We start from the raw sequence: 22,873 nt of genomic DNA, 5'->3' as shown, positions 1-22,873 counted from the left end.
GTTCCTGTTTCTAGAACATACAATATCTGTCTACCACACCATGTTCTTACATCAAATTACTATTGTTGTGTAACCTGCAACAATCACTTATCATAAGACATGTTTGACTTCGGAGTGTGATATACGTTACAACTCGCATTCTTTTCTAGCTTGTACTACTAATTTTTTGAAATGGCACTTATGACGAGACAGTTTTAACTTGGTAGAGTGATATTCGTTGCATCTTTCATATGGTGTCTAGCTTTCATTGCTTCTAATTTGTTGAAATGCCTTCTCCTTAGTTTACACATCATAAGCTATGAATATGCAATGGCACTAATGACGAGAGACCTCTAAATTGGTAGTGTGATGCTGTTTGCATCTTGCACATGATTTATTTCTTGTACTGCTTCACATTTGTTTAAATGCCATTTATGATGAGACACTGTTAACTTGGCAGAGCGATATTTGTAGCATATTTCATATGGTGTCTACCTTCCATTGCATTGCTTCTAATTTAGTGAAATGTCTTCTGCTTAGTTTACACATCATAGTTCTAGTTATCTCTTCCGTCCTGTTTTTGGTACATATTACATCCTCATATCATGTGGTTGTCCAACATCAAAGTTCAGTTCATCTGTATCACGCATCAATTTGTTCTGAAGAACTAAATTGTTATTCGTTTTTCTTGTCGGCTTGACTTGACATGGCACAGAGAAAGATGAAGAAACACAGAATGGCAGGGAACGGGAACCGGCAGAATCCTGCAGATTCTGCTGGTACTGATGGTGCAATAGAAGGTCAAAGTCCAGCGGGAAATTCTACAAACAGGGTATCCCATGCTACATGAGCTGCAGAAAAAGCCAAACAGAAACAAATAGCTGCCACCAAACAAGTAGAGACAGCCCTAGTTCTTGCAACACCTTCCACAGTACTACCAGCTACACGAGTTACTCGTGCGTCAATTGAGCTAGCAGCACGTTCCCAAGCTCCCTTGCCACCTGACACTACTTCCCAAGAACTCTTGACACAAGACGAGTTGGCAAGATCAGATGAACCTTGTGAGCTTCAACAGCAAGAAGCTAGTTGCTGGAGTCAAGTTACAGTTGCATGCTTCTTTATATGTGGTCTCACAGTTTGATGTACACTAACACTTCCTATGTTCGTTGTTGTACTAGCACCTAGGCGCAGGAGGAAACAACATCAGGGATAATTCTCGATAGGTTAACTAAATCTAGAGGAGGAAGAATGGAGATCCGTTTTGAGGCAGGTTTAAAAAGGCCACGTGATGCTATAGAGTCAGCCAAGTTAGTATCAGAGGTAGCAGTTGCCGTTAGGTGTCATGTACGTATCCTCCCAACATGGATTTAGTACAGGAATGACAAAGACGAAACCCAGTTCAACACCTTCCTCGACCATTTATCTGTAAGTATGGTTATGTATGGAAACTAGTAATATCGTCTTGCTCTGTCCCATACTTTCTAGGTTGTTGATAATGAGACTCCCATAATATTCAATAGATGAGGTTCAAGTTGGATAGCTAAGATGATGCAACCAGACAAGCTTGCACCCATGTTTTCAAGTTTGCTCTGCGACAATATCGGTATAACTTGAGGAAAACTCACTTTGAAGGCAAGGCTAACAGTGAACTTTCCCAAACATCTCCAGTGGAAAATATATCGAATGAAGACTGGAGAGGCCTCATTAAACACTGGTCTGATCTGAAGTATCAGGTACATTATATATATGTGATCAGATCACATGTTGAAGTCCTATTTACGCATGTGCCACACAAATCTAACTTCTTGTAGGTGAACTATTCAAAGAACAAGGCCAACCATACGGAAGTGAAATTCCAACAGACGACAGGATCTCGTAGCTATATTGCACACTGCGAGGCTCTTGTAATTAGTTGTTGTTTCACTCTTTTTGCTGTACCGTATTATCAAATCTATATTGACTTGTTCCAAATGCAGAGGAAATCCCGCAAGGACCAAAAAGTACATGAACTAAATGTTGTGGAAATCTTCAAGGACTGTCACACCAGCAAGAAGAAGGGCATGACTACACCAGTCAAAGCCATTGTTGTAAGTCCTTAATCCTCATGCCTTTTAACTACTACTTACTCTGACTTGTGCTTTGAACTGCATGGTTTGCAGCCAATGTCTATTACTCTTTTCAATTTTATACACAATTATCTTAGTGTATCATTGCACCTTACAAGGTTTAAAAGAGAGGAGTGATGTTCCTTTGATCTTGACCTGTAATCTAGTTCCATGCTGGACTTGCCCACACAACGTTACAATTGCCTGTTTGTCTGTTCTCGGTTGTTTTGTGATATGAATGATGTCATACTATGCTTACCATATTATAAACTTCGTCTCTTTATCCTTAGCCCTCAATACAATGTGAAGAAATAGACAATACATTAGCGATGGTACATGGTCATATGTTTGGAACCTGGTTTTATTATGTACTTTGCAATAAAATACAACTAATATTTTGTTTGGTTTTGCTGCCTCCTTAATATCTTCTGTTCTGGTACTACTAATGTAAAACCTCAACTTTTCAACGAGCTATGGAAAAAATGGTGGAACCGCCACCTTCTGAAGGTGCCGAGGCAACTATAACCGCAATGTCAGCTCTTGCTGCAGTGGGTCATTACCTATCCACTAACAGTGCCAAAAGCACATTCCTGCGTAATACTGGGTTGGTTGTTAAGGCAACCTCGTCCAAATTGCCTCATGATCAAGATATGCAAGCTCAAAACAATATTGTATTTGCGCTCCAGACACAAGTCCATTCCCTAACAGAGACCCTTTGTGAAACAAGGAGAGATATTGTTCGATATTGTCAATATATGCATGATTTTGAAACCAGACTATCAGACATTTGCTATGTTGTTCAGGAGCCTATGAGAACTGAAGGTGAAGGTTATGGTGCTCCATCGGACAATACAACATGAAAACGTAACAGTCGAGTCAAATGAACTGAGCTTCTGAACTTCTGGTGGTGCATTTATCTGCTAGATTGTTAACTTTTATGCCAACCTTCCTTTTGTTTTATAGTTGTAATTTTTTTTGGTGCGATACAAAATTTGTTCTTAACGTGCAGCCACCGGCTGAAGAAAACAACAAGCCATTTTTGTATAGTGTAGGGTGTTCCCTATATTTGCACTGGTGGTGAACTTTGATGCCCACCGGCTGTAGTTAACATGGGCCTCCTACGGGCCGTAGAAACAATGGGCCTTCTAAGGGCCGTAGAAACAATGGGCCTTCTACGTGGCATAGAAACAATGGGCCTTATACGGGCCGTAGACACAATGGGCCTTCTACGGGTCGTATCATTAATGGGCCTTCTACGGGTCGTATGATCGATTGGCCAAACATGGGCCAATAATAGACCACATTATGGTCGTAAATGGGCTAGAGTTGAAATCGACCGTTCATGGGCCGACCATAACAGGCCGTCGTTAATCGGCCGTATTTGATGACGCTATGAAAACGGCCCAACGTATTAACGGGCCACAAACGGGCCGACTGTAACCACGGGCTGAATTTGGCCCACAAGCAGAAAATGACAGTAATGGGCCGTAAGTAAATGAATGCTGGAAATGAGCCCAAGAATAAATGGTCCCTGAGAAGGCCGAAAGATAACATGGGCTGAAAACGGCCCAACGGAATAATGTGCCGTTAATGGGTATAAAGTGATACACTGTTCATTATGGGCCAGTTTCACCACGTGCCGTTAATGGGTATAAAGTGATACACTGTTCCTTATGGGCCAGTTTTACCACGGGCCGTTAATGGGTCGGGAGTAATAAGGGCCTCATATGGGCCGAAAGACATCATGGGCCATACATGGGCCGGAAGTTAAAATGGGCTGGAATTATATTGGACGGCCCAGATGACACTACTGGGCCTAATTCGGATAGGCCGTAAACGGGCCCTGGGTTAGCGGGCTGTAAATGGGCTATATGCGAACATGTCGTTAACAGGCTTGCCATGGGCCGGCCCGCCACCTTTTGACCAACTTAAACGGGTCGGCCTTTTCACATGAATGGGCCTTTGTTGGGCCATGCCATGTGTCGACGTATCATAGGCGCTTTGGGTCCAATGAGTGGATGACATCTGTCCCAACGGTGAGACGACACGTGTTTCCTCCAGCCAATGATGATTTTACATGTGGAAAATCCCCATTGGTTGGGGATTTTAACGGGTTATCGGATCCAAAACCGGACCTGATAGCTTAATGGCGTTCCGTTACGGTGGATGCCACGTGTCGGTCACCCTTGACGAAAGCACTTCTGTGATGCACGATTTATCGTCATGGAAGTGGACCCTTCCATGATGATAATTTTGGTAATGTCATGGAACATTTCTACGACAGCATAAGTATGACTATCTTGATTCTGTCATAAAATAGTCATGGATGTACATGCATGACAGAAAACGTGACCTACTGTGACAAACACGTATCATCACGGAAGTGTATTTTTTTGTAGTGGTTGTTCTATGTTGACATGAGAATTTTTTTGAAAGCAATAAGAGGCAATGGATATTGTTTCGTCCCCAAAGGTGGGAAGTTCCCTACCGAAACCATCATGCTTGTTGTGAGAAACTCTGGTTTGTGAGAAGCATATACCCAAACCTGCCCCAAATGGGACAAAAAATTTACCACAGCATGTTGATGCCGCTCCATGATAGCATGCCAAGTTTCATGAATTTCAGACGAGTTTTGGATTTACTAGAATTTAAAAACCATGTATCTCAATGTTTTGCAGGCAATCAACGGTACCCTGGTGTTTGAAATTCATTCCCATTTCTTGCATAGGACCTAAGCATGCACCCAAGGACACATATTTGATTTTTCAACCAATTTATATGCATCGGAGCATCTGCATGTAGTTCAAATTTGAATAATGCACATAAATGCATTAAAAACTCAGTTAATGCATAAAAATGTCCAAACGAACCCCGAAAAATCATAAAAATTGACACAACACTCATGTTGTTCTATGTTGACACGAGAAAATTTTTGAAAGCAATAAGAGGCAATGGATATCGTTTCGTTCCCAAATGTGGGACGTTCCCTATCGAAACCATCATGCTTGTTGTGAGAAGTTGTGGTTTGTGAGAAGCATATACCCAAACCTGCCCCAAATGGGACAAAAAATTTACCGTGGCATGTTGATGTCGCTCCATGATAGCATGCCAAGTTTCATGAATTTCAGACAAGTTTTGGAGTTACTAGAATTTAAAAACCATGTATCTCGATGTTTACGGCCGGTGGCGGGGTGTTTGACATTCATTCCCATTTCTTGCATGGGATCCAAGCATGCAACCAAGGACACAGATCTGAATTTTCAACCAATTTATATGCATTGGAGCATGTGCATGTAGTTCAAATTTGAATTATGCACATGAATGCATTGAAAACTCAGTTAATGTATAAAAATGTCCAAACGAACCCCAAAAAATCCCAAAATTTGACACAACACTCATGTTGTTCTATGTTGACACTAGGAAAAAAATTGAAATCGAGAAGAGGCAACGGATATCATTTCGTCCAGAAAGGTGAAACGTTCCCTACCGAAACCATCACACTTGTTGTGAGAAGCTCTGGTTTATGAGAAGCTTATACCCAAACCTGCCCCAAATGGTACAAATTTTTTACCACGGCATGTTGATGCCGCTCCATGATAGCATGCCAAATTTCATGAATTTCAGAGAATTTTGGATTTGCTAAAATTACAAAAGCAAGTATGTCGACGTTTGCCGAAGAGCTACGGTGTCGTGGTGTTCGAATTTCATCCCCATTTCTTGCATGGGACAGAAGCATAAACCCATGGACACATATATGATTTTACAACCCATGTTGGTGCACCGGAGCATGTGCATGTAGTTTAATTTTGAATTGTGCACCTGAAATGGCTAGAAAACCAATTTAATGTATAAAATGTTCAAAAAAACCCTGAATAATTCCAATTCTTTGACGACACACATATATTTGCATGTTCACTACAGATAAAAGATCTAGCAATTCAAACACCGTCCATTGCCGTTGTGACCCCATTATGTAATCCAAATGAAGATGAAAAATCAAGTAGATCGCACACAGTTTATTATCACCAACCGTGTGAGATGCAACACAAAATATCCTGGAGCTCCGTCGGTGTATAGTATGCCTATGGCTTACGCGAGAAGGTGCGTCGGCTACAGTCCACAGCTGGCATCTCAAGCACACTAGCTCGCTCTCCAAATATCATTTCACTGTTCAATCGTCGCCAGTGAAAGATGGGCACGTGGACCCGCGTCGTGAGGGAAACTTCGGTGGCCCACTCCGGCGAGAACACGGCCGCAGCCGCCATGCGCGTGATAACAAGGTGGCATGAGCGCGGCAGTAATCAGTGACCGGGTGGCAAAGGCATCCCAAACAACCGTTGTTGCTTCTCAGGTGGCGGCGGCAACATCTGCCTCGGGGATAGCAACTGGCGAGAGCGGCACAACAGCTGTCCGTTCCGCAGCGGCGGCCTTAGCCCTGATGGAGGCCGCCCACGACCATGTCGAGGCTTCCCACAGCCAGCTCCTGACGGTCACCGCACAAATCAGACGAAGCTTCTCCGACAACGGTCGGCAACCCACAGCCGAAGAGCTGGCAATCGCCGAGAGCGTTCGAGCAGCTGTCCGTTCCTTCACCAGATACCTTGCAACGATGGAGCCTGTCCAAGCCCAGATCGCGGCCGCCCACACCCAGCTCATGGCGGCCTTTTCCAAAGAGATGGCGGACGCGGATGGCGAGATGCTTGCCGAGTATGGTGCGATGGATGCCATGGAGCCCCTTCCCCAGGAGACCGTCGGGCGCGAGCTGGACATGGAGGCGGCGACGGAGATCGACGAGCACCAGCCGTAGTACTTGTACTATTTGCTTTGATTAATTAAGAGCGCCGGTCTTTAATTTGTTAGAGTGATGTTTAGGTCAGCTAGCTCTGTTTAATTGCTAAACTTTCTCAATTAAGAAGTATGGGTGTGCTGTAGTCTCCTTTGTGTACCCAAATTATGCAATGACGTGGATGACCACTGTAACCAGGGAAATTCAAACCAAAATTTTGACGTTCAAACTCATCACACACGGGTTAAGCTATCTGAATCATTTGTGATGTTCACATATCGTACATAGTTCTGAATAAGGGACCGTGTCTGGTGACACTTTGTGCGCCAGTTTTTTCGCTGAAGCGATTCCAAATTTTCGGTTTTCGTGGAAATATCTACCTCCCCCTTACCAAAAGCCACATTTCCCCTGTTTCCCCCTTCCTTTCCAAGTTTAAAACTTCACTCCTTGCTTGCAGCGCCGCCTCCTCACTGGCGACCCTCCTTCACGCTGCTCGGCCTCGTCCATCCAGGCAGGTAATCCACACCCGACCCTCATCCTCCTCCTCCTTCCACATCCCACATGCCCTAACCGTCGGCGCGAGCGTGACACCTTCCACCCAAATCACCGACCCCTCCACCAAATAAGCGCCACCCTAAGCCATGGTGCATGCCGTATAGCCAGGATCTCAAGGAGCATTTGGCAGCGAGAAGCAAATCGCAGCGGCATGCGCGGATGAGGTCGCGATGGCTTCCATTCGGGCCGACCCACAGATCTTGGAGGAGCACCTTGTCATTTGCTAGCTACCCCGATTAAGCATGCTCAGTTTACTCGTTGTGTGTGCTGCTCCTGCCTTTCCTTCACAAATTCTAGTGAATTTTGCTATCTAATTTTACCATGCAATCTGTTGCTCTAGTGTATATGTTCTATATGTCGTGCAGTGTGGTGCTCACTTATTAACTGTTTTGTTAATTAGTTATCGTCTTCAGCTGACTGTTTGGTTCAATTCTGCAAATGTGATGTTCAATTCTTCAGGCTGCAATTTTGTATTGTCTTCCTTGTGAGGAAAAAATTGAATTTATCTTTACAAAATACATGAGAAACGAATACATTTGCTATATTTCCAAGTTGTCAAGCATGCTTAGTTTGGTTATACATTGTGCAGTGTGGTGCTGAGTTAACGTTTGGTTCATTTGTGTTGTGGTGTTTAGCTAACTGTTTGGTTCAATTCTGCAATGTGATGTTCAATAGTTGTGGGTGCATTCTGTTATTGTATACCATGTGAGGAATAAATTGAATTTGGTTGTAGTAAATACATGAGAAACAAATACAATTGCTATATTTCCAAGTTGTTAAGCATGCCTGGTTTGGTTAACTATCTGATCTTCTATTAGGAGTATGTTATATTGTGCAATGTGGTGCTTAGTTAATGTTTGGTTCATTTGTTGTGGTGTTTAGTTAACTGCTTGGTTCAATTCTGCAATGCGATGTCCAATTGTCATGGGTAGAATTTTGTATTATTGTGCATGTGAGGAATAAACCGAATTTGGTTGCACTTAATACATGAGAAACATATACAAGTGCTATATTTTCTAGTTCTTAATCATGCTTGGTTTGGATAAATGGGTTTTCCATGTGGCTTGAATTAATCTTATGAATCTGCAATGTGCTTATTTTTCATCAACATATTTTACTGATAGCATGCGAACTCTTACTTAACCTGATGACTAACTACCTTATATGTGTTGCAGGGAAACAATGAGAAGCACTGAGGTTTACAATCGAGGTTAGCACGTGCATGGTCCGTTGTCTAATAGCACATTATTGTGCAATTCCAGGAACCATTCTAATATTTAGGTTTTTAACAATTTGGTCTTGCACATATAGGTCCTGCTGTCAGAGGTTTTGACCCACTGTTCGACCCTTTTTGCATATGGGGAAATGAGTTTGTCCATGAATATCAATCAAATCAAGAAACACGAAAAGATTGTTAGGATAAAGAAATTAGCAACAAAAAACAACAAAATCTTTGTGTGCACAATGAAGAAGACATCAGTTCACTACAAGATGGTACTAACTATTATACCTTGCCTTTTTTATTCATTTGCCCCATTTCCAATATAGAGAAGATATTTATGCACATCCTTGTTTTCAGGCCTTTTCCAAAGCAGTTCACTGATGATTACCTCCCAAACCACCTCTATGGTCAGGAGGCGAGGAAGGTTTTCATACAACATACATGGTTCAATATTGAAGTGTTTTTGAAGAGGACGAAGGACGGACGGTCAATCATCCACAGGCACTGGCCTAAAGTTGCAAAGACCTTCAACATGAATGAAGGATCAATATTCGCCTTCCGCTTCAGCAGTTTTCCAGATGAGATGCATCTGTCTATATATCGTCTATGATGCTAATTTTGAAAGGTTCTACATGTTGCATGTGAAACTTGGTGCCGGTGCGGTTGTGTAATGGGGTAGCTGAGTGCTGAAGCTATATCATGTTGTACTCTAATGTTTTTCAATTATGAAATTCTGCTTCCTTAATATGGAAATGAAATATATTACTCCCTCTGTTCCTAAATATTTGTCTTTCTAGAGATTTCAACAAGTGACCACATACGTAGCAAAATAAGTGAATCTACACTCTAAAATATGTCTATATACATCTGTATGTGATAGTTCATTTGAAATCTCTAAAAAACAAATATTTAGGAACAGAGGGAGTATGTGCTTAATATGAATGTCAATCAGATTAATAAATGGATTATTAATAATAGGGCAATTAGCCTGCTAATTGGGTTTTGCTATTGCAAACGGTTATTGAAAAAATACTGTGGGCGATTGAAAGTGCAATCATGCCCTTACATTATGTTTTGATTTTAATGACAATCTACATGTAGGGGACTAACAATGGTTGTCAAGTGAATCTCAGGTGTTGGTCCCTGGTTCGTCAAATTGTGTGTGGATCAAGAGCATACGAAGTGGGTTCTCTCAAGGATGAAGTGTTAAAATGATGTTACATTTTGTTTCCTTGAGTATAGGATCCCGCACTATTAAGAGGGGATCAATTGGGTTCGTAACAGACTTGCTCGAGTCAAAAATACTCCTTTCTATAGTTCTTTTTATCCCCTCTTTACTTTGAATCTTTCTGTCTCTGGGAGTGCCGGATGTCCAGGCTGCTCCCCGGATATCCGGGCCTCTCGCCGGATATCCGGGCCTAGCCATTCTAGAATGCACTTTTGTGCAGTGCTGCTGCCGGATGTCCGGCCCTCTACGTCGGATGTCCGCGCTCCCAGTACTCGCCGGATGTCCGCGCTCCTTGCCGGATATCCGGGCATAGATGTCCAGAGGACGCTTTTATGTTGGGCTGCGCGCCGGATGTCCGGCCACCTGCCGGATGTCCGGGCCTTCCTCTTATGCGGATGTCCGGGCTTGACCCCCGGATGTCCGGCCCCTCTGTTTTCTGCCTTGCTCTTTAAGTGGCTTGCCAGGCCGGATGTCCGGCCTTCCCGTTCACTTGTACTACAACGGCCATATTTGAGCTCACACTATATATAGCCCTTCTCCCCCACGGGAGAGGGTTGACCATTTCACTTTGAACAAACCCTAGAACACATTTCACTCTCTCTCACACACTTCCACACCAAATCTTAGATCCCCAAGGGATTTGAGAGCTTTCGAGAGAAGTTGTCTGATGAAGTGATAGATCCACTCCTTCTCCTTCTTTGCACCAAAGGAATTTGTGATTTGAGCAAGTCTTGAGCTTTTCCCCTTCGATCTTGTTACTCTTGGAGATTGGAGACTCCTAGGCGGTAGGAGTCTTTCGGAGAGGAATCGACCTTTGTGATTACCCCTGGAAAAGTTTGTGCGGGTTTGGAGACCACCCTAAGGTCTACCACTAGTGGTTGAGAAACGCCTTCGTGGTGTTGTCTCAAAGGGAGAATAGGGTGAGCCTTCATGGCGTTGGTGTGCCTTCATGGTAACATCCACCTCTGTAACGGTGACGTAGCTTCCCTCCAAGGAAGTGAACATCGGCATACATCCTTGTCTCCCGGAGTTGCGGTTATTCCTAACCCTAACTCTCTACTTGTGGTTACTTGTCTCTTAGCACTTACTTATATCTATTGTGTTTGTTTATCTACTTACTTGTATTACTTATTTATCTTGCTTAGCACTTAGTACTACACTTACAATTGTTAGGCTCACTTTCATATTCCGCACTTGTGCCTAAAATTGCTAAGTAACAATTAAAATTTGTAATTGTACCTATTCACCCCCCCCCCCTCTAGGTCCATGTCGATCCTTTCAATTGGTATCAGAGCCTCGTGCTCTATTCTTGTGGCTTAACCGCCCTAGAGCAAGATGAACCCCGATGGGACTCCCCTTGTTGTAGATCCGAAGGATAAAGGCGAGGCTTCTTCTGAAGTAAAGACCTTTACTTCCGAGGATCTAGAACGGACCCTTGCTAAGAAAAAGGAGGAACATGATGCTTCTCTTGAGGCCTTGGTCCAAATGAGGATAGCCACTGTAACACCCCGGATATGACTTTCCCAATTTGTACTCCAACTCTTGTCGTTTCCGGCGTTAAGTTATTTTATTTTCTCGGGTTCGGGTTTTTGTCTCCGTGTGTTGTTGTCATTGTCATGCATCTCATATCATGTCATCACGTGCATTGCATTTGCATACGTGTTCATCTCATGCATTCGAGCTTTTTCCCTATTGTCCGTTTTGCATTCCGGCGCTTCGTTCTCCTCCGGTGGTCATTTCTAGCTTTCTTTCGTGTGTGGGGATTAAACATTTCCGGATTGGACCGAGACTTGTCAAGCGGCCTTGGGTTACTACCGGTAGACCGTCTGTCAAGTTTCGTACCATTTGGACTTCGTTTGATACTCCAACGGTTAACCGAGGGACCGAAAAGGCCTCGTGTGTGTTGCATCCCAACACCCCTCCAATTTGGCCCAAAACCCACCTAAACCTGTTCCATCATCTAGAGTGTTCGATCACGATCGCGTGGCCGAAAACCGCACCTCATTTGGACACTCCTAGCTCCCTCTACGCCTATAAATATCACCCCCTCCCCCCTCCGAAATTCACGGGTCTCCCCTCCCCCCTAAACCCTAGATCCATCCGCCGCCGCCGCCGGACGTGTCCGGACGGAGCCGGACAGCGTCCGCCCGCCGCCTCCAGCCATCCGCGCGCCGACACATGGCAGCCGCCACCTCCCACCGCCGTCGGCCCGCCCGGCCCAGGCGAGGCCCCCGCGGCCCGAAGAGGCGCGCCGCCCCGCGACCTCACCGCGCCGCCACCTCCCTCCTAGCCAGCCGCCGCCCCGGGTCGCCACAGCGCCCGCCGCCGACGTCGCCGACTCCGGCCTCCGCCGCCGCCGCGTCCGCGCCCGCCGCCACCAACTGCCGCCGCCGCGCCGGCTTCGCCGCGCTGCCCCCCGCGCCGTGGCCGCCGCCCCGCCGCCTCTCCGGCTCCCCGCCGGCCGGATCCGGCGAGATCCGGCCTGGGAGCACCTCGCCGCCGTCATCCCGCTCCGGCGACCTCCGTTTTCTGGTGAACCTCGTTAGGCGCGCCGCGATCCAGATCTGGCAGCTACAGTAAACCCTAGGTCGAATTTCTTCTAAGTCCTGAGATTTCTAATCCATGTGCTCATGTTCGTCATGCTATATCTCCGCATCCGTAACTCCATTTTTGGCATATAGCATATCAAAATGTTCATCTCAGAGAGTACATCATTTCATTCCATTGCATCATTTTCATTTGAGTTCATCTTGATGCCCGAAATTCTGTTAGAAGAGGGCTACTTGAGATAATTGTCAGATCTGCTACTCCATTTAGCTTTTTGTCATTTTTGCCATGATTATTGTGTGCATGATATGCCCATGAGCTCTACATATGTTTTGTTAAGGGTTTTGTCATCTTTCCAGAGGTGCAACCCATGTATTTTTGTGATGTGTGTGGTGACTAGTGCAAGCTTGCAAAGTGAGGCACTTGGTAATTCTGTTTTCAGGGACTTAGCATTTCCACTAAGTCCTTGAGCTGTTTATTTCACATGGCCATATGTCCATGGTGATTCCTAGTGATCCGTGCCTCTTTTGAGGATGATCAGTAAGGATGTTTTGTTAATATTGTAGTGCTCTATCCATCCATGTCTTTGTTTGCAATTATGGAGCACCCTAGCTTGAGTCAATCGAGCTCTACTTTTCCTACTTTGTGAATCTGGGCAGATTGTCAACTTGTTTGCAATTTTGCCGATGTTGTTGTAGTTGTTCTGTGCATGCTATGTTATTGTTCTTGCCATGTCTAGCTTGAATTTTGTGTGTTCTTGATATATGTATGCTTAGCTTTACATGTATTGCTCCGTAGTGAGTGCATCGAGCTCGTAAACATGCCTACTTGATATCTGTTTTCAGCATGCTCCAGTTTTCACTAAGTCTGTGATCTGATTATGTTTTTGCCATGTTCACATGCTTGCAATTGTATTTTCTGATCCCTTTTGGCTCAAGGTCACTAAGGGACTTTTGTTAAGCTCTTTGAGTAGCTCCATGCCATGCTTTACTTTGCCATGTTCAGGTTCTGTAGCATGTAGTTTTGTTGCTCCGAAGAGTGCTATCTGATCTGAAATTCCAGACAAGTGTTAATTTCACTAAGTCTGAGATCTGTTTGCCATATGCATTTTTGCCATGCTTGTTTGAACCCGTTAATGGATGAATTGGCCATGGCTCAGTGCTAGACTTTTGTTAAGCATCTTGAATGCATCCCTGCCATGTATTTTGTTGTCATGTTTGGGTGCTGTAGGATGTTCATCTCTTTGCATTTATATGGCTACTTGCTGCAAATCGCAGACCGTTGTCATATTTGAATCGCTTGCCATTTCCAAACCGTAACTCCGATTCCGGCGTTCTTTATATCGTTTTCAAGCGATTTCATCTCATCTTTCCAGTGGCACACTTGGGTTTCCAAGCTGAGGCCAGGTTCATGCATCCCTTGTCACATCTTGCATATGCATCCCGCATCGCATCCCGCATAGCATATCATCCTTGCATCTTATTGTTTGATCCTTGCACGTGGTTGATTGTGTCTTTGTTGCTTGTTTGTCTTTTTTGGGTAGAGTCGGGAGACTAGTTCGCTAACGAGGATCCCGTTGAGTTTGCTTTCGAGGATCCAGTCAACTCTGACAACTTTGCAGGCAAGATGATCATACCCTCGAAATCACTACTATCTTTGCTATGCTAGATTGCTCGCTCTTTTTCTATGCCAATGCCACGATGCCTACCACTTGCTTTCAAGCCTCCCAAATTGCCATGTCAAACCTCTAACCCATTATGTCCTAGCAAACCGTTGATTGGCTATGTTACCGCTTTGCTCATCCCCTCTTATAGCGTTGCTAGTTGCAGGTGAAGATTGGAGGCTGTTCCTTGTTGGAACATTTATTTACTTCTTGGGATATCATTATATTGCCATGTTATCTTAATGCATCTATATACTTGGTAAAGGGTGGAAGGCTCGGCCTCTCGCCTAGTGTTTTGTTCCACTCTTGCCGCCCTAGTTTTCCGTCATATCGGTGTTATGTTCCCGGATTTTGCGTTCCTTACGCGGTTGGGTTATAATGGGAACCCCTTGATAGTTTGCCTTGATTAAAGCTTTTCCAGCAATGCCCAACCTTGGTTTTACCATTTGCCACCTAGCCTCTTTTTCCCTTGGGTTTCCGGAGCCCGAGGGTCATCTTATTTTAGCCCCCCCCCCCCCCGGGCCAGTGCTCCTCTGAGTGTTGGTCCAACCGAGCGATGTCCGGGGCTACCAGGGGCAACTCTGGGCTGGCCTACCCGACGTCTGGCTCATCTTAGTGTGCCCTGAGAATGAGATATGTGCAGATCCTATCGGGATTTGTCGGCACATTCGGGCGGTGTTGCTGGTCTTGTTTTAACCTGTCGAAGTGTCTTGAAGAACCAAGGTACCGAGTCTGATCGGAACGTCTCGGGAGGAGTTCTATTCCTTCGTTGACCGTGAGAGCTTGTCATGGGCTAAGTTGGGACTCCCCTGCAGGGATTTGAACTTTCGAAAGCCGTGCCCGCGGTTATGGGCAGATGGGAATTTGTTAATGTCCGGTTGTAGATAACTTGAACCTTAATTTAATTAAAATGTATCAACTGAGTGTGTTACCGTGATGGCCTCTTCTCGGCGGAGTCCGGGAAGTGGACACAGTGTTGGAGTAATGTTTGCGCAGGTTGTCCTCTAGTTTCTCGCTCGCGCTTTGCCTCCTCTTCTCACTCTCTTTTGCGAATAAGTTAGCCACCATATATGCTAGTCGCTTGCTGCAGCTCCACTTATTTTTACCTTGCCTTACCTATAAGCTTAAATAGTCTTGATCACGAGGGAGCGAGATTGCTGAGTCCCTGTGGCTCACAGATTACTATTACACCAGATGCAGGGCTTGATGATTCCGCTCCAGGTGATGCGCTCGAGCTCAAGTGGGAGTTCGACGAGGACTCTCAACGTTATTATGTTTCCTTTCCTGATGATCAGTGGTGGTGCCCAGTTGGGGGTGATCGGGACCATGTCGAATGTTGGGTTTATCTTCTATTTTGGCGCCGTAGTCGGGCCATGAGTGTTTGGATGATGTAATGTTATTTATGTACCTTGATTGACGTGGCGAGTGTAAGCCAACTATGTTCTCCCCTTTATTATTTATATTACATGGGATGTTGTGAAGATTGCCTTACTTGCGAGATATGCATTCAATGCGATTATGCCTCTAAGTCGTGCCTCGACACGTGGGAGATATAGTCGCATCGAGGGTGTTACAGCCACGTTGTCCACGGTGCTTGCACCACTTTCGGGTGGTGCGGCTTCGAGCCAACTGTGCCTACTCCGTCACTTGGTCAGCAACCTCCTAGCAATGAACACTCCAGTGTTCCTTGGCTTTATGCAAGACCCCAAGTTGAGAAACCTAAATATAACCCTCAAGGCAAACCTCCTTTACTTGATGCCACTTCCGATTTTGCCTTGTGGAGAGTTGCTATGCAGGATCATCTTCGATATGGAATGAAGGAAATATGCCCTAGAGGCAATAATAATGTTATTATTTTATTTCCTTATATCATGATAAATGTTTATTATTCATGCTAGAATTGTATTATCCGGAAACATAATACTTGTGTGAATACATAGACAAACCAAACGTCACTAGTATGCCTCTACTTGACTAGCTTGTTAATCGAAGATGGTTATGTTTCCTAACCATAGACATGTGTTGTCATTTGATTAATGGGATCACATCATTAGGAGAATGATGTGATTGACATGACCCATTCCATTAGCTTAGCACCTGATCGTTTAATATGTTGCTATTGCTTTCTTCATGACTTATACATGTTCCTATGACTATGAGATTATGCAACTCCCGTTTGCCGGAGGAACACTTTATGTGCTACCAAACGTCACAACGTAACTGGGTGATTATAAAGGAGCTCTACAGGTGTATCCAAAGGTACATGTTGGGTTGGCGTATTTCGAGATTAGGATTTGTCACTCCGATTGTCGGAGAGGTATCTCTGGGCCCTCTTGGTAATGCACATCACATAAGCCTTGGAAGCATTACAACTAATGAGTTAGTTGCAAGATGATGTATTACGAAACGAGTAAAGAGACTTGCCGGTAACGAGATTGAACTAGGTATTGAGATACCGACGATCGAATCTCGGGCAAGTAACATACTGATGACAAAGGGAACAACGTATGTTGTTATGCGGTCTGACCGATAAAGATCTTCGTAGAATATGTGGGAGCCAATATGAGCATCTAGGTTCTGCTATTGGTTATTGACCGAAGACGTGTCTCGGTCATGTCTACATTGTTCTCGAACCCGTAGGGTCCGCACGCTTAAGGTTTTGATGACAGTTATATTATGAGTTTATGCATTTTGATGTACCGAAGTTTGTTTGGAGTCCCGGATGTGATCACGGACATGACGAGGAGTCTCGAAATGGTCGAGACATAAAGATTGATATATTGGAAGCCTATATTTGGATATCGGAAGTGTTCCGGGTGAAATTGGGATTTTACCGGAGTACCGGGAGGTTACCGGAACCCCCCGAGAGGTATATGGGCCTTAGTGGGCTTTAGTGGAAGAGAGGAGAGGTGGCCAGGGCTGGGCCGCGCGCCCCTCCCCCCTAGTCCGAATAGGACAAGGAGAGGGGGCGGCGCCCCCCTTCCTTCTCTCTCTCCTCTTTCCCCCCTCCCGAATCCTATTCCAACTAGGAAAAGGGGGGAATCCTACTCCCGGTGGGAGTAGGACTCCTCCTGGCGCGCCCTCCTCCTGGCCGGCCGCACCTTCCCCTGCTCCTTTATATACGGGGGTAGGGGGCACCCCTAGACACACAAGTTGATCCACGTGATCATATTCTTAGCCGTGTGCGGTGCCCCCTTCCACCATAATCCTCGATAATATTGTAGCGGTGCTTAGGCGAAGCCCTGCGACGGTAGTACATCAAGATCGTCACCACGCCGTCGTGCTGGCGGAACTCTTCCCCGACACTTTGCTGGATCGGAGTCCGGGGATCGTCATCGAGCTGAACGTGTGCTAGAACTCGGAGGTGCCGTAGTTTCGGTGCTTGATCGGTCGGGCCGTGAAGACGTACGACTACATCAACCGCATTGTGCTAACGCTTCCACTGTCGGTCTACAAGGTTATGTAGATCACACTCTCCCCTCTCGTCGCTATGCATCACCATGATCTTGCGTGTGCGTAGGAAATTTTTTGAAATTACTACGTTCCCCTACATTGGTATCAGAGCCTAGGTTTTATGTGTTGATGTTATATGCACGAGTAGAGCACAAGTGAGTTGTGGGCGATATAAGTCATACTGCTTACCAGCATGTCATACTTTGGTTCGGCAGTATTGTTGGACGAAGCGGCCCGGACCGACATTACGCGTACGCTTACGCGAGACCGGTTCTCCCGACATGCTTTGCACAAATGTGGCTAGCGGGTGACAGTTTCTCCAACTTTAGTTGAACCGAGTGTGGCTACGCCCGGTCCTTGCGAAGGTTAAAAAAACACCAACTTGACAAACTATCGTTGTGGTTTTGATGCATAGGTAAGATTGGTTCTTGCTTAAGCCCGTAGCAGCCACGTAAAACTTGCAACAACAAAGTAGAGGACGTCTAACTTGTTTTTGCAGGGCATGTTGTGATGTGATATGGTCAAGACATGATGCTAAATTTTATTGTATGAGATGATCATGTTTTGTAACCGAGTTATCGGCAACTGGCAGGAGCCATATGGTTGTCGCTTTATTGTATGCAATGCAATCGCGTTGTAATGCTTTACTATATCACTAAGCGGTAGCGATAGTTGTGGAAGCATAAGATTGGCGAGACGACAACGATGCTACGATGGAGATCAAGGTGTCGCGCCGGTGACGCTGGTGATCACGATGGTGCTTCGAAGATGGAGATCACAAGCATAAGATGATGATGGCCATATCATATCACTTATATTGATTGCATGTGATGTTTATCTTTTATGCATCTTATCTTGCTTTGATTGACGGTAGCATTATAAGATGATCTCTCACTAATTATCAAGAAGTGTTCTCCCTGAGTATGCACCATTGCGAAAGTTCTTCGTGCTGAGACACCACGTGATGATCGGGTGTGATAGGCTCTACGTTCAAATACAACGGGTGCAAAATAGTTGCACATGCGGAATACTCAGGTTATACTTGACGAGCCAAGCATATACAGATATGGCCTCGGAACACGGAGACCGAAAGGTCGAGCATGAATCATATAGTAGATATGATCAACATAGTGATGTTCACCAATGAAACTACTCCATCTCACGTGATGATCGGACATGGTTTAGTTCATTTGGATCACGTAATCACTAAGAGGATTAGAGGGATGTCTATCTAAGTGGGAGTTCTTTAAGTAATATGATTAATTGAACCTAAATTTATCATGAAACTTAGTACCTGATAGTATCTTGCTTGTTTATGTTTGATTGTAGATAGATGGCCTGTGCTGTTGTTCCGTTGAATTTTAATGTGTTCCTTGAGAAAGCAAAGTTGAAAGATGATGGTAGCAATTACACGGACTGGGTCCGTAACTTGAGGATTATCCTCATTGCTGCATAGAAGAATTACGTCCTGGAAGCACCGCTGGGTGCCAGGCCTGCTGCTGAGCAACACCAGATGTTATGAACGTCTGGCAGAGCAAAGCTGATGACTACTCGATAGTTCAGTGTGCCATGCTTTACGGCTTAGAATCGGGACTTCAACGACGTTTTGAACGTCATGGAGCATATGAGGTGTTCCAGGAGTTGAAGTTAATATTTCAAGCAAATGCCCGGATTGGGAGATATGAAGTCTCCAATAAGTTCTATAGCTACAAGATGGAGGAGAACAGTTCTGTCAGTGAGCATATACTCAAAATGTCTGGGTATAATAATCACTTGATTCAATTGGGAGTTAATCTTCCAGATGATTGCGTCATTGACAGAATTCTCCAATCACTGCCACCAAGCTACAAGAGCTTCATGATGAACTATAATATGCAAGGGATGAATAAGACTATTCCCAAGCTCTTCGCAATGCTGAAAGCTGCAGAGGTAGAAATCAAGAAGGAGCATCAAGTGTTGATGGTCAACAAGACCACTAGTTTCAAGAAAAAGGGCAAAGGGAAGAAGAAGGGGAACTTCAAAAAGAACAGAAAGCAAGTTGCTACTCAAGAGAAGAAACCCAAACCTGGACCTAAGCCTGAAACTGAGTGCTTCTACTGCAAGCAGACTGGTCACTGGAAGCGGAACTGCCCCAAGTATTTGGCGGATAAGAAGGATGGCAAGGTGAACAAAGGTATATGTGATATACATGTTATTGATGTGTACCTTACTAATGATCGCAGTAGCACCTGAGTATTTGATACTAGTTCTGTTGCTAATATTTGCAACTCGAAACAGGGACTACGGATCAAGCGAAGATTGGCTAAGGACGAGGTGACGATGCGCGTGGGAAATGGTTCCAAAGTCGATGTGATCGCGGTCGGCACGCTACCTCTACATCTACCTTCGGGATTAGTATTAGACCTAAATAATTGTTATTTGGTGCCAGCGTTAAGCATAAACATTATATCTGGATCTTGTTTGATGCGAGACAGTTATTCATTTAAATCAGAGAATAATGGTTGTTCTATTTACATGAGTAATATCTTTTATGGTCATGCACCCTTAAAGAGTGGTCTATTCTCATTAAATCTCGATAGTAGTGACACACACATTCATAGTGTTGAAACCAAAAGATGCAGAGTTGATAATGATAGTGCAACTTATTTGTGGCACTGTCGTTTGGGTCATATCGGTATAAAGCACATGAAGAAACTCCATATTGATGGGCTTTTGGAACCACTTGATTATGAATCACTTGGTACTTGCGAACCGTGCCTTATGGGTAAGATGACAAAAACACCATTCTCCGGTACTATGGAGAGAGCAACAGATTTATTGGAAATCATACATACAAATGTATGTGGTCCGATGAATGTTGAGGCTCGTGGCGGATATCGTTATTTTCTCACCTTCACAGATGACTTAAGCAGATATGGGTATATCTACTTAATGAAACATAAGTCTGAAACATTTGAAAAGTTCAAAGAATTTCAGAGTGAAGTTGAAAATCATCGTAACAAGAAAATAAAATTCCTACGATCTGATCGTGGAGGAGAATATTTGAGTTACGAGTTTGGTGTACATTTAAAACAATGTGGAATAGTTTCGCAACTCACGTCACCCGGAACACCACAGCGTAATGGTGTGTCCGAACGTCGTAATCGTACTTTACTAGATATGGTGCGATCTATGATGTCTCTTACTGATTTACCGCTATCGTTTTGGGGATATGCTCTAAAGACGGCCGCATTCACATTAAATAGGGCACCATCAAAATCCGTTGAGACGACGCCATATGAACTGTGGTTTGGCAAGAAACCAAAGTTGTCATTTCTGAAAGTTTGGGGCTGCGATGCTTATATGAAAAAACTTCAACTTGATAAGCTCGAACCCAAATCGGAGAAATGTGTCTTCATAGGATATCCAAAGGAAACTATTGGATACACCTTCTATCATAGATCCGAAGGTAAGACTTTTGTTGCTAAATTCGGAAACTTTCTAGAGAAGGAGTTCATCTCGAAAGAAGTGAGTGGGAGGAAAGTAGAACTTGACGAGGTAACTGTACCTTCTCCCTTATTGGAAAGTAGTACATCACAGAAACCAGTTTCTGTGACACCTACACCAATTAGTGAGGAAGCTAATGATAATGATCATGAAACTTCAGAACAAGATACTACTGAACCTCGCAGATCAACAAGAGTAAGATCCGCGCCAGAGTGGTAAGGTAATCCTGTTCTAGAAGTCATGCTACTAGATCATGATGAACCTACGAACTATGAAGAAGCGATGGTGAGCCCAGATTACGCGAAATGGCTTGAAGCCATAAAATCTGAGATGGGATCCATGTATGAGAACAAAGTATGGACTTTGGTTGACTTGCCCAATGATCGGCAAGCAATTGAGAATAAATGGATCTTCAGGAAGAAGACTGACGCTGACGGTATATTACTGTCTACAAAGCTCGACTTGTCGCAAAAGGTTTTCGGCAAGTTCAAGGGATTGACTACGATGAGAGCTTCTCACCCGTAGCGATGCTTAAGTCTGTCCGAATCATGTTAGCAATTGCCGCATTTTATGATTATGAAATTTGGCAAATGGATGTCAAAACTGCATTCCTGAATGGATTTCTGCAAGAAGAGTTGTATATGATGCAGCCGGAAGGTTTTGTCGATCCAAAGGGAGCTAACAAAGTGTGCAAACTCCAGCGATCCATTTATGGACTGGTGCAAGCCTCTCGGAGTTGGAATAAACGCTTTGATAGTGTGATCAAAGCATTTGGTTTTGTACAGACTTTTGGAGAAGCCTGTATTTACAAGAAAGTGAGTGGGAGCTCTGTAGCATTTCTGATATTATATGTAGATGACATATTGCTAATCGGAAATGATATAGAATTTCTGGATAGCATAAAAGGATACTTGAATAAGAGTTTTTCAATGAAAGACCTAGGTGAAGCTGCTTACATATTGGGCATTAAGATCTATAGAGATAGATCAAGACGCTTAATTGGACTTTCACAAAGCACATACCTTGACAAAGTTTTGAAGAAGTTCAAAATGGATCAAGCAAAGAAAGGATTCTTGCCTGTGTTACAAGGTGTGAAATTGAGTAAGACTCAATCCCCGACCAATGCAGAAGATAGAGAGAAAATGAAAGATGTTCCCTATGCTTCAGCCATAGGCTCTATCATGTATGCAATGTTGTGTACCAGACCTGTTGTGTGTCTTGCTATAAGTCTAGCAGGGAAGTACCAAAGTAATCCAGGAGTGGATCACTGGACAGCGGTCAAGAACATCCTGAAATACCTGAAAAGGACTAAGGATATGTTTCTCATATATGGAGGTGACAAAGAGCTCATCGTAAATGGTTACGTTGATGCAAGCTTTGACACTGATCCGGACGATTCTAAATCGCAAACCGGATACGTATTTACATTAAACGGTGGAGCTGACAGTTGGTGCAGTTCTAAACAAAGCGTTGTGGCGGGATCTACATGTGAAGCGGAGTACATAGCTACTTCGGAAGCAGCAAACGAAGGAGTCTGGATGAAGGAGTTCATATCCGATCTAGGTGTCATACCTAGTGCATCAGGTCCAATGAAAATCTTTTGTGACAATACTAGTGCAATTGCCTTGGCAAAGGAATCCAGATTTCACAAGAGAACCAAGCACATCAAGAGATTCTTCAATTCCATCCGGGATCTAGTCCAGGTGGGAGACATAGAGATTTGCAAGATACATACGGATCTGAATGTAGCAGACCCGTTGACTAAGCCTCTTCCACGAGCAAAACATGATCAGCACCAAAGCTCCATGGGGTTAGAATCATTACTGTGTAATCTGGATTATTGACTCTA

This window comes from Triticum urartu, chromosome 4, assembly GCF_003073215.2.
Source record: "Triticum urartu cultivar G1812 chromosome 4, Tu2.1, whole genome shotgun sequence".
Classification (NCBI taxonomy): Eukaryota; Viridiplantae; Streptophyta; class Magnoliopsida; order Poales; family Poaceae; genus Triticum; species Triticum urartu.
This window is presented reverse-complemented; position numbering follows the sequence as displayed.